Source organism: Cervus elaphus, chromosome 27, assembly GCF_910594005.1.
Source record: "Cervus elaphus chromosome 27, mCerEla1.1, whole genome shotgun sequence".
In the NCBI taxonomy this organism is placed as follows: Eukaryota; Metazoa; Chordata; class Mammalia; order Artiodactyla; family Cervidae; genus Cervus; species Cervus elaphus.
This window is the reverse complement of record NC_057841.1, coordinates 57,482,452-57,501,648: the sequence shown is the minus strand read 5'-3', so window position 1 is coordinate 57,501,648 and position 19,197 is coordinate 57,482,452. Positions and strand designations below refer to the sequence as shown.

Here is a 19,197-nt window from a genome sequence, read left to right as displayed (position 1 = left end):
GTGTTTGGAACTCACATGAGTTCCAATCAGTTCCATGTAATTGGTCTTCCCAATCACAAAGTTGAACACCTTGAAGTTAAAGATTCAAATCTTCTCTTCCTTACTTCCCACACCCAACCAGCGGCCAAAAGTACCAACTCTACTTTCACAGTATTTGATGCATGTATATCTCCTGCCTTCCTCCATTAACTTTTCAGCCCACTAATCCAGAATTCCAGTTACCAGTTAAGGATGGAATCTGTGAGTATAAGGTCATTGGCTATGTCTGGATACAATCAGGAGCCCGAAGCCAGGTTCTAACCTCAAGTCAAGACTAAGTGCTAGGGATCGGAGTCATTATCAAGGCATCTCCAGGCTGAGAGTCAGATAATGATCCGAAAACTCCTCAAGGCACTCTGGAGTGGCTGTCAGTCTTAAGGAATGTCTGAATAAGAAATTTCATTTTCACCGAGACCTGCCCTGGATGACCTCATCCTCTAAGAGGATCAAACAGGCTTAGACCAACTACTAGAGTACGACAGGGATAATTTTCATCTGAATTCCCTGGGGGCAGGTTCTGGCAAATTGAAGAGAGTATCAAGGGCAGGGCATTTTGTCCTGAACCCCATTTCAGACTACCTGTAGTGAAATCAACCTGTGGATCCAACATGTATGATGCCCAGAAGTTTCTGAAGCTCTTCCAAATGGGGTTGAAAGCTTGGTGTAGAAGAGTGGAACGCCCAGGGACCAGCCATGATGAGATAGAAATTGACTTTGCAGTGGAGGCTGGGAGTGACTACCAATCAGAAACCAAAAGCAAGATATGGCAGAGACACAATGGATCTTGGTATCATTGAGACCCAAAGGATGACCATACCAGCAAGCTGGGATTGTAGACGCCTAGCTAGGCTGAGGCACACTGAACCACAGATTAAGTCAACCACCAATTCCATTCCCGGGGTTTCCTTCATAGCTCAGTTGGTAAAGAATCCACCTGCAATGCAGGAGACCCCAGTTTGATTCCTGGGTCAGGAAGATCTGCTGGAGAAGAGATAGGCTACCCACTCCAGTATTCTTGGGCTTCCCTTGTGGCTCAGCTCGTAAAGAATCTGCCTGCAACATGGGTGACCTGGGTTCAATCCCTGGGTTGGGAAGATCCCCTGGAGAAGGGAAAGGCTACCCACACAACTGAGCAACTTTCACTTTCACTTTCAATTCCATTCCCAGCTTAGGGATAAACAGACATCATCCCAAAGACCAAGAAGAGCAGTAAGACTCCCACAACTCCCCCCCACCAGTAAAGAGTGAACCAAACACTTTCTCCACTAGTATCCCATGCCATTTTGAAAAAGAGTCAAGGACAGAGCAGAAATAATAATATGAATATGAGGTAATACTTTCTGAGAACTTAACAAAGCCAGGTCCCATTCTAAGTACTTACGCTAATTCACTGAATTCTCTCAACAACCTTCGAAGATTTTATTAAATATTATTATCTCACATTAGTAGAAATTGAGAAAGAGTAAATAACTTGTGTAAGGACACAGTTACTAAGTGGCAGAAAACAGACCGCTTGACTCTATAGCCCTCACATCACCTCTATGACAATGTTTCTCTTTAAGAAAGAAGAAATCCCTGCCCCGTGGAAACTTACAAGATGGTACAGGAAATAAAACTTTTAAAAAACTAATAACCAGGAAGTGAAGTAAACCTACTCTTCTGCAGTAGACCCAGCTGCCATTTTGAAGAAGCGTTAGGAAAGGAGAGAAGCATAGAAATAATGGTGCTGATAGATATATTGACCCTTTTCTACAGGCCGGGCATGGTTTTAAGCACTTTAGATCTATTAACTCATTTACTCCTCATTACAACCCTTCAACATGGCTTCCCTGGTGGCGCCGTCGTCAAGAATCCGCCTGTCAACGCAGGAGACACGGGTTCAGTCCCTGGGTCGGGAAGATTCCCCTGGAGAAGGAAATGGCAACCCACTCCAGTATTCTTGCCTGGGAAATCCCATGGAAAAAGGAGCGTGGCGGGCTACAGTCCATGGGGTTGCAAAAGAGTAGGGCACAACAACAACAACCCTTTGATATAGAATGGAACTTTATGCTAGAAACATTCTACTTTCTCTTCTCCAATACAGTAGCCACTAACTAGATGTTGTCCATTAAGCCTTTGAAATGTGGCTGGTACAAATGAAGAAATAAATTGTTACCCTCACTTAATTTTAATTAAATTTAAATTATCATACAGGGCTAGTGTACACTGAATTGGATGGCACAGAAGTAGATATTTTTCCTAGTTTACACATGAGGACACTGAGGCAGAGTAGCTACGTAATTTGTCCAAAGTCACTGAGCAAAGTCATTGTTTGAACCCAGGAAGTATAACTCTGGAGCACAGATTTTTAACTCTTAACATTTCCCTGACAAATTCTGAACAATTATCCCAGAACACTGAGCACTGGATGAAACCTTTTTTTTTTTTTTTTTCCCCTAAACAGTTGGGGCCGGATCTATAACTTGACAAAATAAAGACATTAATTTTCTCCTTAGAGTTTCTCAAGTGCGCCGTCTGTTCTCCGGTAAATATAGTGTGTTTCAGTGTGGCTGAGGCCGTCCCATTTGGCTTGGTTGCACCTGAATCCCTTGCATCCAGACAACTGCCCAATTATGGTTACCAGAAAAGGTCTAAACCAAGAAGGGCATGGCAAGCATAGTGGAGAGCCGAGCCCGTCAAATCAAGGCTGCCAGGATGGCAGCTCACAGGTGCAAGGACCCTGCGGTCAAGAGGAACAGATGAGGGTGAGGGGTCATTGTCAGTAATAACAGTAAGGGTGCTACGCAACTGTAAACCAGAGCCATGAGGCCAGGGAGAAACACTAATTTAGAGAGTTGAATTGGAAGGACTTTCTTAAACCAGAGGCATATCCTTAAAATCGGCAAATGCTCAGAACAGATACACCATAAACTTCATAGTCTGCTCAGCCCCCAGTGACATCTTGATTGAGTTCAAGAAAAGTTTAGGACTTCCAGGGTGGTCGAATGGTTAGGACTCTGGCACTTCCAGTGCAGGGGGCATGAGTTTGATCCCTGGTCATGGAACTAGGATCCCACATGCTACGCAGCATGGCCAATAAATAAATAAAATTTAATTAAAAAAAGAGAAAAGTTTACCTCTCCCTAGTTTAACGTTCATCTGTGATCCACTGACAATAACATCCCTCCCCTCATTCTAAAGTTTTTAAAGACCTCATTTTTGTTTTTAAAGAGCTCTTAGCTACCCGTGAAGGAAACACTGAAAGATATACCAAGAAGCACTTTTATTGGAATTAAGCACTCTTATACTTTTTTAGATGCTATAATTCATGCACAAAAAGAATGAAACGTGCCCAGTTTTTCTCTGAATTCAACTCCCTGTGTCTCACTCTGATTTCAGGGTGGTGAATCTGAGAGACTGGTTTCTGTGGGTTCCATCTTGAAAAATGGTTTTTGCTGGAAATTAAATCAGGGAATCTTTGTCTGAGGGAACAGTTGGGCTTGAAATAAAGCTGCTTTCTCTTTGGAATAAAAGATCACATTAAATTTTTGAGAAAGGGAAAATCATCAGAACACCCTGGAAACCAAGGACTTTTAAGTGCAAGTTTTATCAAAGCAAAAGCAAGTCTACCCACTAAAATGCCCCCGTAGGAAGAACGATGGTTAAAGATTTATTGTGAAGAACAAAAACCTGGGGAAAACTGTGTGCCAAGGGGGTGAATTTTGCAATTGAAAATGTGTGTGTGTGCGGGTGTGTGTGACATTTGTGAAATTTCACAAAATGTTTCCGCTTTGCCAGGCAGTGTTCACAAAGCCAAACCTTGGAGCTCTACACAGCACCTAGGCCAAAAGCAATCAGCAGCCGGAGCCCACACAACAGCACATTAGCAAACATGCCAGCTTCCCTCACATCACGCAGTCAGAGGATGGAAATCGCAGTGCTGAATTGCACAACTCCCAGAACATGAGAGAAAAACAAGACTGAAAAAAGGAAATAATTTAAAGAGCAAGTGATTATTAACAACAGTACAAGACGGAGAGGTAAGCTTCCACACTTTCTGTATAACACACAGGCCAACCGAGTTTCCGAACTTGTTATTAATCTCATCAGCCACCCTAAGGAAGTCAAGATTTGGTGTTTTAACCTACCTTCATGGTCGTGGAGGTGTACTAACAGAAGCGCTGATTCATGCTGACGCGTGTTCTAGACCAGAGTCAGAAAATGTTCTCTGTAAAGAGCCAGACAGTAAATATTTCAGACTTCGGAAGACTCGTAATCTTTGTTGCAAATACTCAATTCTGCCACCATATTATGAAAGCAGCCACAGACAGCACAGAAATCAATGAACATAGCTGTTGCAATGAACATAGCTGTCGCAATATATTTATTTCCTCGATTCTATGCAGTTCTAATCTAGTCCAGATTTATCTAATCAAATTCCATGTAACATTTTTATACAAGAACCAGAATATGGACTAGATAAGATTATAAATTCTCTAACAAAAATGTTTGCTTCCGTGTCACTATCCAGTGTAAATGTGTCCCCTGCAAAAGAAATTATTTTAAGCAAATTCAGTTACTTGATTCCTCTTCTTTCCACAGACAATCACTTATAGATCAGTATTACCTTCTCTAAATTTCTGTAGCCTAATATTGTGCCTAAAACATAAGAGTAGATGCAGGACTAAACAACTGACTGGACAGCTTTTCATTCTTTCACTTGAAAAATAATCAAAAGCGGAATCCTAAAATATAGTGGAAAAATATCTTCAAAGTTAGAAGGAAAAAAATTGGGGCTATTGATTCTTAAGCCGAATAACTCAATAAAGCCATTTACAGATATTCCATAAATCAGTACCACCCACAAAGCCTTTTTTAAAAAGTTACTCAAGAGTTTTGTGTCAGAAAAATTAAAAACAAATCCAAGGAGAAGAAAGATGTGAGCTTCAAGAAGTGATGATTAAGTTAAGGACCACAAAAAATTTCCAACTACAGCAAAATAATTTTTCATAATGGTGTTTTGAAGCTTAATTCAATTATTAGGAAATAATCCTTACAAAATAAAGGCAAAATTTAAAGACAAACATGAAAATGAAATGGTATTCTTATCAAATTAGAGGAGGAACTAAAGAAGAAAAGAGGTAAGAGGCCAAGCTTCACACTTTTATCTTGTTTAAGGAGGAGGTGAGAGACACTAACTCATGTTAGAAAATGACAAAATGGAATATGTTCAAACATGTTATTAAGAAATAAGCATAAGCCCTAGATAACAGTGGTAGTATGTGTATCTTTCAAACCAGTAAACAAAAAAATAACAGTAAAGAAAATGAAATCACTCCAGGAAAAAGTAAAAACACTAATTTACATAAAAATAGGAAACCAACCAGGGATATCAGAGTGAGACCAAATGTTTCCATTTTCCTGGTAAATGGCGACAGATAAATTTCCCAATTCAAAGACAAAATTTCAGATTAGGTTTTTAAGCAAAACCCAGGTATATCTGTTTCCAAGAGATATGCCTAGAACAAAACGATTCAGAAAGATCAAATATAAAGTGATCGACAAAGATATAGTAGGCAAATACTAACAATATAAAGCAGGAGGAGTAACAATTTAGTTAGTCAAGGCAAGCAGCAGTAAATAAGACAAATGCAGTCCACTCCACAAGGGAAAGTCAGTACATCTAACAGCTAACTATCAAACTACATTTAAAAAAAAAATCTGTCTGAATACAAAAAGCAATTGACAAATGTAATATCATAATGGAAAATTTAATACTTCTCAGAAACTGATAGGAAAAAACACACCAAAAAAGAGAGAGAATTTGAATAGCACAATTAACATGATTGATTTAGTAAATATATGGAAAATTTTGTAATAAAGGAAGCAGACTAAACATCCTTTCCAAACACCATTTATAACACTGATGATATATTTGGCCACAAAAATATTCTCAGAAGAGTTTTTAATAGTAGAAATCACGCAAACCATATCCCACAGCTATGATGCAACAAAGCTAAACATTAAAAACAAAAAAAACGGTCAAATTAAAGTCTATCCACTAGAAATTTTTTAATGTTTTCTAATTAGTCATGGATTAAAAAGAAATTGATGATTTATATTGCAGACTATTTATAAAGTGGTAATACTGAGAGCACCACACATCAAAATTTAGGGGTTCATAGAATCTTATGGAAAACAAGAAAGGACTGAAAATAAGTGAACTAAAGCACTCATACTAACAGCTAAATAAAGAACAAATGAGCCTCCCCACATGCACAAAAAAGGATAAAAACCAGATGTGAGTATATAAATAGAAATAGAGATATAAAATAGAAAAGAAAATAATTAGTTTACTTGGTCAATAAAAGCAAAGAAGTGTTGCTTAAAGAGTAAGCAGGGCAAATATAATCAGGAAAAAATGAAAATACAAACAGCAGTAGAAATAAGAGGTACTTAGCTATAGAAATAATAAATGTTAAAACCTTAGGAAAACACTTTATAAAATTTATGCACACATACTTGAAAATGTAGGTGAAATGGATAATTTTCTAAGACAGTGTGAATGCTCAAACTTGAGTCAAGAAAGACTAAAAAAAAAAAAAACCTGACTAAATCAATAACCAAAAAATAAATGGAAAATTTAGTCAAAGATTAATCCTCCTCCAGTTTTGTTGTTCAAACTTTAAAAACTAGATGATTTCTGTTATTTAATACTCACATGTGCTAAGTCACTTTAGTTGTATTCAACTCTTTGTGACTCTATCGACTATAGCCCACCGGGTTCCTATGTCCAAGAGATTCTCCAGGCAAGAATACTGGAGAGAACTGCCATGCCCTTCTCTGGGGGATCCTCCTGACCCAGGGAAAACATCCACACCTTTTGTCTCCTGCATTGGCAGGTGGGTTCTTTAACACTAGCACCACTGGGAAGCTAAAAATGAAAGTATTAAAACATATCACAAGGTAAGAAACTCCCAGTATCAAAATTAAGAAAGAAAACTAGACATCAGTTAACTCATGAATATAAATGAAAAAGTTCTAAACAGCACATTGCTAAATTGAACCTAACAAGGTATTAAAACAGAAAACAAAGTATACCTAGAAAGGTTTATCCCAGAAGCATGAGGATAATTCAAAATTAAGACAATGAGAACATAATTTAGCATCTTAATAAATTAAAAATAAATAATGATTATTTCAATCTATGCCAATACATTATATACTAAAGTTCAATATCTTTTTCCAAATGTAGAAAAACACTTCCTTAACTTATGAAGGTGATCAATCAGAAACCTATAGCTGTTATTACTCTTGATAATAAATATTAGACACACTGGCATTCAAAAATAAAACAAAAATATTTGCCATGACTACTATCACAGAATACAATGCACTGGGCACCAGAAGACAATAAGATATAAAAGCAACAAATGATACAAATAATAGAATATTGAAAAAGTAAAATTTCATTACTTGTGGACAATATGATTATCTAACCTACCGAGAGAGAGAGAGAGAGAGAGAGAGAGAGAAACAATGGAATAATATTAAAACAAGTAAGAGAGTTCAATTATCAGATAAAACAACAAAATTCAAAAATAATCTGTTCTCAAAAAAAAAAAAATCTGTTCTCAACACTAACAATAACCAATAAAAAAATGTAATGGAAAAAATTCCATTAAAAACCAACAGAACTAAGAAAGATAAAATTAAGACGAACTCATACATGAAATAAAACTAATAAGAAATATGCAAGACAAGGATGCAAATTAAAATTTTTATTCAGAGCCAAAAAATAATCTCACTAAAAGGAGAAACTACCATAATTGTGAATGGTAAAAACCAATATTGTAAAACTAAAACTCTGTTATTTTCAAATTAGTCTACACATTAATGCTCAAAATATCAATTGAGACAGTACTCCACACTTCAATCTGAAGGGAAAGTGAGCAAGAAAAGGCATGATACTTTTGGAAAATAAATAAATTTTAATAACAAGATAAAAACTTACTGTAAAGCTATGGTAATCAAAACTGAGTGGCACTGGCATAAAGATAGACATGCAGACCAATGGAATGGAATACAGAGCCCAGAAATAAATACTCACAGATATGGTCAAATGATTTTTTATAAGGTGCCAAGATTGAACCTGGGTCTCTCACATTGCAGGCAGACTCTTTATTATCTGAACCACCACAGAAGCCCATGGGCATCATGCTAAGTGAGTAAGCCAGTCACTAAAGGACAAATACTGTATGAGTTCATTTATGTGAGTTCATTTATATGAGTTCCTTAGAATAGTAAGGTTTCCCTGGTGGCTCAGTGGCAGAGAATCCGCTTGCAGTGCAGGAGACCCAGGTTTGATCCCTGAGTTGGGAAGATCCCCTGGAGAAGGAAATGGCAACCCACTCCAGTATTCTTGCCTGGAGAATCCCATGGACAGAGGACTTTGGAGGGCTGCAGTCCATGGGGTCACAAAGAGTTGGACACAACCGAGTGACTAAATAACAGCAACAAGAGTAGTCAAATTATTTTATAGAGAAAGAAAGCAGAATGACAGCTGCCAACGGCTGGGGGGAGGGGGAAATCGGGGAGTTAGTGATTAATGAGGACAGAGTTTCAGTTGGGAAAGATGAGAAAGTTCTGGCAATGAACAGTGGTGATGGTTGCACAACAATGTGAATGTCTTAAGGCTACTGAACTTTACAATTAAAAATGTAAAATGATCGATTTTGTATTATGTGCATTTTGAAGCAATAGAAGAAAAGAGCAACTTGTTTTACTAGATATAGAAATTTATTATAAAGCTATAAGAGTTAAACAGTGTGGTAACACTCAGTGTGGTAACGGCAGAGGTGAAAATAACCAGTGTAATATAATTAAATGATCAGAAACAAACACTGCTATTATGGAAATAAAGTATGTGATAAAGATCATATTTAAATCTATGGGAACATGATCGGTTATACAATAGTTTGTGCCAACTGGTTTTCCATTTGAAGAAAATAGAATTAGGCTTTTATTTCACATCATACATAAAGTCTAGACTAAAGATATATGTATATATATGTGAGTATATATATATATATATATATATACAAATATAACACAAAAAACTATAGTGACTATTTTATGATATTAGGATATCTTTGCACATATATGATGTTAGCATAGTGCTGCCGCTGCTGCTAAGTCACTTCAGTCGTGTCCGACTCTGTGAGACCCCATAGACGGCAGCCCACCAGGTTCTCCCCCGTCCCTGGAATTCTCCAGGCAAGAACACTGGAGTGGGTTGCCATTTCCTTCTCCAATGCATTAAAGTGAGAAGTGAAAGTGAAGTCGCTCCGTCGTGTCCGACTCTTATCGACCCCATGGACTGCAGCCTACCAGGCTCCTCCGTCCATGGGATTTTCCAGGCAAGAACTCTGGACTGGGGTGCCATCGCCTTCTCCGTTAGCGTACTAGATCCTATTAAATAATTAAGATGATTACTAACAACTTTTACTGGCAAAATCATGGGGAAATAAGCACTCATACCTCGTTGATGTCACATTATTAAAACATCTAAAGAAATACAGCAGCAATTTTTAGATTAAAAAATATTTTACCTTTCTCTTAGCCATCCCATTTTGAATCCAACAGAAATAAGAATACTATTAAGTAAATAAGAGTACAGTTGGCTCTCTGTATCCTTGGGTTTTACACTCAGGGATTCAACCAAACATGGATTGGAAATATGAAAAAAACAATTTCAGAAAATTCCAAAATGCAAAACTTGAATTTGCCATTGGTGGCAAATATTTACACAGCATGTATATTGTATTAGATGTTATAAATACTCTAGAGATGATTTAAAGGAGACAGGAGGATGTGAGGAGGTTACATGTAAATACTATGTAACATTTTATATAAGGATTTCAACATTCACAGGTTTATCTGAGAAGAGGTGGATACCAAGTGGTGAGTATACAAGTACTGAAGCTATATGTACACAGGTGTTCACTGTCGCACTGTTTGCCATGACAAAAAGTTAGAAACAATAGGAATGTTGATCAAAAGAGGGGGAGGAAAGGTTGGATGAATAATTACACAGCCAATTTTAAAAATTACAAGGTCAATTCAAATGAGTTAAGTTCCAAAAGCATCTACCACATCTTTGTTAAATGAAAAAAAAAAAAAAAAATCGGAGTAATGCATTACTTGGGGGCAGAGTGTAAAGTAAAATTCCACTCACGAATCTACAGTTTCTACAGAATCTACAGCTGATGTAACGTGACATCAGCAAAGCGGGGTCTTGATTGAAGACGGGGGAGAAGAAGTTGTCTTACTGTAGACACTTTCATATTATTAATATTTAAATGGCTACCATTTAGCTTATATTTTATACATTAAACAAGTGTTATAACAAGTTAGAAAAAAACAAGGGAGTGGGCAATGGAGATGCTCTGCAAATGACACAAATATCCTTCATCGGTTCTGCTGCTTAGTGATTTCTGGGAGAAAGGGAAAAACAACACGGAGGTCTGGGGTACTCCCTGGGGTTGGTCCCCGAGTCTCCCCCTGCATAAGCGTCTCCTCTGGTGCCTTGAAGAAGCATTCTCTTTCTTGTATGATGATGGGCTAGGACCTGGCATGTGAAGATAGCAATCTTCAAATTAATCTCTCACACCCTCTTTAACTCTTCACCTTTAACCCCATGTTTACCCCAGCATCACTTTTCTCCCCCAGAACTTCTCAGCCTCAGCACTGCTGACATTTAATGAGTGAATTCTTCGTTGTGAGAGCCATGCTGCGGGACACTCAGTGGTCTCCCTTGCCTCTTCCCACCAGATGGAGGAGCGTCCTCTGCCAATATTATCACAAATGAACCACACTGCCGAGTGTCCCCCTGGGATCAGGGGAGCAAAACTACCCCAGCAGAGGCCACCAGGCTCAATCAGCAGGACCAGGGATCTCAACCAGGTAAACTAGTGATTCTAGTTAACAGGCTTCCATTCAAGGACCTAATGTGTATGCTGCGCTCAGTCACTCAGCCATGGCTTGACTCTGGGTGACCCCACGGACTACAGCCCGCCAGGCCCTCTGTCCATGGGATTTTCCCGGCAAGAATATTGGAGTGCCATTTCCTCCTCCAGGGGATCTTCCCGACCCAGGGATCGAATCCCCGTCTCCTGCATCTCCTGCACGGGCAGGTAGATCCTTTACCACTGAGTCACCTGTCAAGTGGAGAAGGCAGTGGCCCCCACTCCAGTCCTCTCACCTGGAGAACCCCATGGACGGAGGAGCCTGGTGGGCTGCAGTCCATGGGGTCGCAAAGAGTCGGACACGACTGAGCGACTTCACTTTCACTTTTCACTTTCATGCATTGGAGAAGGAGATGGCACCCCACTCCAGTCCTCTTGCCTGGAGAATCCCAGGGACGGGGGAGCCTGGTGGGCTGCCGTCTATGGGGTCACACAGAGTCGGACACGACTGAAGTGACTTAGCAGCAGCAGCAGCACCTGTGGCATCCCAACTATCTATTGAGTATTAAGCTATGAAAGAGTCCCTGGACACGTATCAAATCCCATAATGTGTAAAAATGTTCTGGATTCTCTTTTTCCACCATTTCACATATTATCTTTTTTTTTTTTTACTTTTGACTGTTACAGATTTTTTTTGGCTGTGCCATGCGGCATGTAGGGGTCTTCACTGCCCAACTAGGGATCAAACACGTACACCCTACACCGCAAGCATGGAGTCTTAACCACTAGACTTCCAGGGAAGTCCCTCCCATTTTATCTTCAGAAATAAAATTGTAAAAAATAAGTAAATAAGTAAAATCTTAAAGGAGATAAACTGCATTATTTGTGTTAGAAGTGAGAGGAGAAATCCATCACCCCTTTGGATGTCACCAACCTGCTCCCACGGCACAAGAAGGACTTGCTGAAGGGAAAACTTTTGAATCTACTGCAGCGGAAAAAAGGAAATCTGCTGTGGCTAAGAAAGAGAACACATATAAAGGCCTGAAAACTCAGAGGTAATATTTATTACATGCATCGGCTTTGTAGATTGCTTCCTGTCCTGGGTCAAATCTTTAGGAAATCACAGAAGAATTTAGAAGGTAAAGTCCAAGCTGTTGTGACTTACAACATATAACAAACACATAGAAACAAAGAGTCACACGCATTTTTCTAAAGCCCCTCTGAGTACCGAAGTGTTTTAAAGAGTTGGTTTTCTGTTGTTTTTGGTTTTGTTTTTTAATCACAAAGCAGAGTGTGCCTTCTTCCCCAGACAGCAGTACGTGCTCCAGCTTCAGAACCCCCTCTAAAGATCTAGGACAAGTTGTTTATTTATTTCTTAAAACCAACGCAACGTATTCTGAAAAACAGAGAGAAGTGCTATGAACTTTACAGGGCTATAGACCAAAGTCGGGGTGGTGCGGAGGGGATGAGGGTAACATTTCTCAGTATTAGAGAATGGTGATAAGGTCACTCAGACTTACGGGAAGTCACAAGTTGTTTTTAAGCCCCAAATGGCAGCTGTTTTGGTTTTAGGGGTTTATTGAAAGTGGACATTATTTACACCATGTTCATACAAAAACACAAGCAGTGTTTCCCCAGCACCTGTGGCAGATGTTTAAGGGGAAAAATTGAACTCACATAGCCTCAAGAATCATAAACATGCCAACCTTTCCCAAAATAATACCTCTCTTTATGGCAGGTCCAGCCTCCCATTTCATGCAGGGCTCTTATCATGATTTGAACTTTGATGAACTGCCTTTTAACCCACCTTTTGGCTATGAAACTGTCAGGACTTGTGAGCTAAATAGGTTCCATCCTCGTCAGCGCCCCAGTGGACATGCTCCAAAGAAAATCACAGCGTTGTCTTACAAAGCAGTGGCTCAGAAAGAGGCCTGTGAGCCTCTGTTCTGGTTCAGAACCCAAGTTTCTGGCTTCTGGAAGAAGACGTTACAAAGCAGAGCTGCAGGTGGCCCTGTCTGGGCAAATACCTTGCTTTCAGCGGAGAGTTCTCCAAGCATTAATACATTCCTAAGGATTCTCGAGATAACATGCAGATTCTTGACATCTTGGGTTTTGTAATATGTCAGTGCCTCTAGTTTGGTTCCTGGCCTGAAATGATGATTTACCTGCTGAATCCTTCTTCACTCTCTCTCTTTTTAAACATCGTTTTCTTTTCATTTACTTAAAGGAATTTGGTCTTGGTCTGATTGATTGCATTAGATGATTGTACTCGGGTGATTAGGAGTCAAGACCGGGAGAGGGAATTCTATGGGTCTTGAAGGAGCAAGGGGGTGCTGTGGAGGGTGGCTTGGATGAGCTGAGGTGGTCTGCAGGTCAACACATGTGAAGGTCATTTCTTGAAGGCAGCAGAACAATGACATTCATAGGGTGAAAGCACCGAAGGGTCGTCCTGTGGCCTGTGAGACCCTTCTTATATGATACAATGTAACGTGCCTTCCACCATGTAGGAGCACCATGATGGTATCATGGTACCGATACATTCCTCTTCTAGGCTCTATTCTGTTTTTAAGATTTTTTTTTAACATGGACCATTTTTTGAAGACTTTATTGAATTTTTTACAATAGTGCCTCTTGGTTTTTTTCCTATGTTTTGATTTTTTTTTGGGGGGGTGGGCCACAAGGCATGTAGGATCTTAGCTTCCCGACCACAGGCTGAGCCCATACCCCCTGCATATTGGAAGGTGGAGTTTTTTTAATATGTAATTTATTTGTTTGTTTGGCAGTGGTGGGTCTTCTCTAGTCACGGTGCGCGGGTCTCTCGCCGTGGTGGTGTCTCTTGTTGTGCGGCATGGGCTCTAGGGTGCTCGGGCTCAGTCGTTGTGGCATGTGGACTCAGTAGTTGTGACACAAGAGCTTAGTTGCTCCACAGCACGTGGATTCTCCCGGACCAGGGATCGAACCCATGTCTCCTGCAGTGGCAGGGAGATTCTATACCACTGAGCCACCAGGGAAGCCCCAGAAGGTGAAGCCTTAACCCCTGGACCGCCAGGGAAGTCCCTTCTAGGCTCTATACTTCAGTAAAACCCCGCTCCCTAGATTTCCCTCCTCAGAATTCTTTGGTCTCTACAGGCCCACATCTGGGCACAGAAACTATTCCCTTGGTCCACATTAAAAGGAACACATTTTCTTCCACTGAAAAGGGGGAGCTCCCCTCTGGCCGTTTTAGGATACGTCTGACTGCAATTCAGGAAACACTCGCCTCGAACAAGAGGAGACTGAAGTTGGAAGGGATTCTAGAATCAGCTGATGCCTAAGGAAGCTGGAGGGTGGACGGGCCAACTTCACAAGCTAACTGGTGTTGGAGCCAAGGTGAGAATTTCCCCTCGCCTGGCTCCCAGAGCGGTTGCTAACTGCATCCTATCTGGAGGATGCTCATGAAGGAAACACACTTTCCAGTCCACCTTTCTCCATCACAGACATGTGAAGGCCGGTAAGGAAGGCTTTATGCACTAGTCTTACTAAAGGTTTAGTGCCCTTGATATAAACGTCTTTCTAAATGATTATTTCTCCTCTGATTTATCCCTTAGTGGAGGTTATTCCCTTCCTGCAGGCCTTGGGGAGTATTCTTCCCTCTATGTGTTTGTGGTGGAGGCTGAAATGGAGAGGAATGGCCTGGCAGTCACCCTCTCAGAATCCTGCATGCATGCTAAGTCACTTCAGTGGTGTTCCACTCTTTGCAACCCTACAAACTGTACACTGCCAGGCTCCTCTGTCCACGGTATTCTCTAGGCAAGAATACTGGGAGTGGGTTGCCATGCCCCACTCCAGGGGATCTTCCCAACCCAGGGATCGAGCCCAAGTCTCTTACATCTGTGGCATCGGCAGGCAGGTTTTTTTTACCACAGGCACCACCTGGGAAGCCCCTCTCAGAAGCCTACTTCAACACAACTCATGCTAGAAAGGAAAAACATCTGTGGACTCAAACTGCATGTAATGGATAGGTTATCTCTAAACAATGTCTAAAGAAACATCAAAAACAAATCAAAGAAACAAAATAATCAAGCACCTCATTAGAGTTTGACAATCACTAAAAGAAAGAAAGCTGAGCACTGAAGAATTGATGCTTTTGATCTGTGGGGTTGGAGAAGACGCTTGAGAGTCCCCTGGACTGCAAGGAGATTCAACCAGTCCCTCCTATGGGAGATGAGTCCTGGGTGTTCATTGGAAGGACTGATGCTGAAGCTGAAACTTCAAACTTTGGCCACCTCATGTGAAGAAGAGATTCATTGGGAAAGACCCTGATGCTGGAAAAGATTGAGGGCAGGAGGAGAAGGGAACAACACAGAACAAGATGGTTGGATGGCATCACTGACTCAGTGGACATGACTTTGAGCAAACTCCAGGAGATGGTGAAGGACAGGGAGGCCTGGTGTGCTGCAGTCCATGGGGTCACAAAGAGTTGGACACAACTGAGCAACTGAACTGACTAAACCACTAAAACTGAAAAAAATATATTTAGATTCCTAATAACTTAAGTGAAATTAAGGAAAGTAGCCAAGAATTATTCTCAAAGGAAGCTGGTGGCTGAGAAGAAGGTGGCCTTGGCAACTCTAAAGCTTGGTGAAGCCCCCAGTCACACTAAGGAGAATGGTTGCACTCTCCCTTCACATTTTCCCCATTTCCCCTTCAAGGCTGCCCCTGGTCTTCTCTGGGACCTGATTTTGCCTTAATATAATTGCCAAGGGAAGAAGGGTAGAGCCCTTCACAGTCCCTAGAGATGGCCTTGGGCATCACAGTTCAAGTTAGTAATGTACAATTAATCCTTTGCCATGGTCTGCTTGCCAAGGTAGGAGACTCAAGAGATTACGGGGCTTCGATCCTGGGTCGGAAAGATCCCCTGGAGTAGGCAACAGCAACCCCCTCCTGTATTCTTGCCTGGAAAATCCCATGGACAGAGGAGCCTGGCCGGCTACAGTCCATGGGGTCACAACAGTCAGACTTGACTGAACAACTGAGCACATCAGTTGCAATGATGTGGGGCAATGGCCCTAAGTCACTAGCTTTTTAACTTTTTTGGTCTCACTTTAAACTTCTCGCCTAATTACGCTTGATTTGCTGGAAAGGAAGTCAGAGGCAGAGACCTCTGCCACTAAAGAACAAGAACCAATGGGCACCATCTGAGAGCAGCCCTCCTCCTCTTCTTTTTCATCATCTTTCTCAAAGGGAGTAGGTGGTAACTCTGAAGGCCTTCATGACTGTGCACAAGAAGGCACAAGATTCCCTCTGATCTATCACACACATTTTCATCAGCTGATCTGAATTTACTTTCCAGTTGGCCCCAGAGCTGAACTGCAAACTATAAGGAACTGCTACCTGAAGGAGAAAACAGTTACATGGGGAAAAAAGGCAGATCCACAGACCTCAAAGGCCAGTGAAATATCGAGTCAAATTACACCCCATGAATTATTTACAGTATTCCTCGCTACTAAATCTAAGCAAACATTCCACTTGCATCAAATCTACTCCAGGAGTTTTAACTGTTTATTGTAAAATCAAGTGCACACTAGTTCTTTCATTAAACATTTAGCTATATCTTTAGCGCTAACAAATATCACACACATATTATGAATGCTTCCTTATTATAAAGCTAAACATTCCGCGCGTGAAACTTTAAGCTCTGTATTCCAAATCATTATGAACAAGATGTTTCCTCTTAGGCAATTTATTCTGGTGATGTGGAATCTTTGAATAAATAGTGACGCTAGTATTTTTAATAGCTGTTTCCCATCACATCTTGCAAAGGAAACATTAACAAGGGCTGAATTCATAACTCAGCATTGTACACGTCCCAGATTTCACAACATTCATGGTGAACTATAAATTATTTTATATGCGAATGTTCTGCCACTTGGCTAATTTCACTTGGCTACATGTTCTGCACCTTATCATTTTGAACAGAAACGATATCCTGTCTATGAAACATCCTCGAGAACTACAGGATATTCTAATAGAACCACTTCAGAGGATGGGATGGCACATGTCTGTAATCATTTTACCAAGCCCTTTTTTTTCCCCTTTGATAAAATGTGTTTCTGAGATAACGGTGGCAATGAGGCTCCAGTAAATATTCATTCTCCCCCTTCTTCCCTTTCTATTCCCTTTGATATGCTTGACTTCCAGTCTAGCAAGAACCCATTCTTGTTTCATGCTTTTCTCCAAATATTTTTTAATACTCTGAAGGAGTATTTGTCCTTCTGATTATCTTTTTCTGATAGTCTGATCTCAACAAAGTCTTCCAACAAAGGAGATCATTAAATTTTACCATTTTTCTTTCAACGGTGGAAATAAATTGTACTTTATAAAATCTCTGTACGTTAGCTATGAAGTCCTGAACTGCAAACATATATTTTTTTAAATTAATTCCTGTAGTGCACGTTTGCCCTCACAAAATGTTTGTTACTTTCTTATCTGAGGATATCAATACAGTAGAGACTGTCAAGGTCCAGTGAGTCTCAGCCAGGGAAAGCTTTTTAAAATACACGTGCTAGTTTCTTGCCCATAGACTCAGGCTTAGCTCTGTGTGTGTGTGTGTGTGTGTGTGTGTGTGTGTGTGTGCGTGCGCGCACGTGCCTGGCAGGTTGGGGGGGCGAGTAGTGGAAGATCAGGAATCTAATTTTTCTTCTGTTTAAAAATCTAGTCTTGGAACTTCCCTGGTGGTCCAGCGGTTAAGAGGAGACTTGGGTTCCATCCCTGATCCAGGAACTAAAATCCTACATGCCATGGGGCACAGCCACCCCACCAAAAAAAAAAAAATCTAGTCTTGAGGGATGCCTTTCTGAGCGAGTCACAAAAGTCTGAAATATAAGAGAAATTTGGTATCATTTGGTGCCATAGAAATTAGCAATTAATATGAACAAAGACATCAGCATAAAGTCAAAAGAAAAAACGATAAACTGGAGAGAATGTTTGCAAAAGCCTTTGCACACAACAGATAAAAAGCTCTTACAAATCAGTAACAAAGTGAATTTCCACCTGAACTTATTCACAAGAGTTGTTCATGAAAACAGTAAAATGATACATATCTCATTAGCAAAGACTGAGAAGTGGCAGTTCCCATCTGCAGTCTCCTTCACTGCAACGCATGTTCGTGCTACCACTTTGGAAGATGATTCCCAATATCTGCAATGGAGAGCATTTTTATATAAATGGCACTGCCAGACTAAAGGATCCCCACACACATATCTAACAAAATGAGCAATAAGAACTCTCAAAACAAAGATTAAAAAAAAAGTATCATTAGCAAACAGCCAAGGAAATGGAATAAGGACTTCATACCATAATCTTCAAAACGTTGTGGCCAACGAAGTAAATAAACGTCGCTGATGCTGCCCTCACCACTTATCACCACTCTTTCAAGGCCCAGAAATGAAACTAGGGGAAAATGCTAGAGGACAAAAATTTTTTTTAATCTCATGAATATTTCCCAGTTTAGAGAGAAACATATTGAGGGGGTGGGTAAGCAGACTGGGGAAACAGTGAGAACAAAACCCCATGATAACAAAAGCTCCTCTGCTTTCCAATGGAATTCCAGTAATGGAAAGATAGGCACCATCTCTAGTAAGTAGAATGAACTGGGGTATTTGAATTTAATAAAAGACATTTAAAATTCCTTGTGGGGAAAAAACCACAATGAGATGAAGAAGAAAACTCAATAAGAATATGAATTAATTTCAACAAGAGTGAAAAGGAAAAATATAACAAAACATACAAAATGAAGAGTAAGGGGAATGTACATAGTTGGGGGAAAAACCTGAGAACCAAAAAGCAGCATTACAGATTTAATAGAAATATTAGAAACAGCAAGAGAAAAATCTACATGCCTGAAAAATCAAATTGCTGGTGATAAAAACTACAGACAAACTGCACAGGAAACAGAGATTAGAGAGAAGACAGTAGATGCGAAGGACCAAAAAATGAGTCAACATAATTATGTTAAATTAGAAAATTTTTACCAATGAAAGAGAAAAGTATTGCAAAATACAATGTAAGAAAAGCTTCCCTGGAATGAAGGAAGAAGTAGATGTGCAAATCTTCCAGGTACATCAAATTCTCAGAAAATTTCACAGAAGAAAAATTACATCAAGACATATTCAAAGTTTTAAATTTTAGTGTGGAAAAAAAAAAAAAGCTCAGGTATGTACACAGAAAAAGC

At 40.1% G+C, this 19,197-nt stretch overlaps 1 long non-coding RNA gene across 1 annotated transcript in view; it reads right to left on the bottom strand.

Annotated features, from left to right (window-relative positions):
* The window catches only part of LOC122685045, an 82,796-nt gene that overhangs the window by 37,163 nt on the left and 26,436 nt on the right, over positions 1-19,197 (bottom strand). The window contains exon 2 of the long non-coding RNA XR_006338234.1: positions 4,167-4,246. This is a non-coding gene — a long non-coding RNA (uncharacterized LOC122685045). The remainder of the gene's footprint in view (positions 1-4,166; positions 4,247-19,197) is intronic.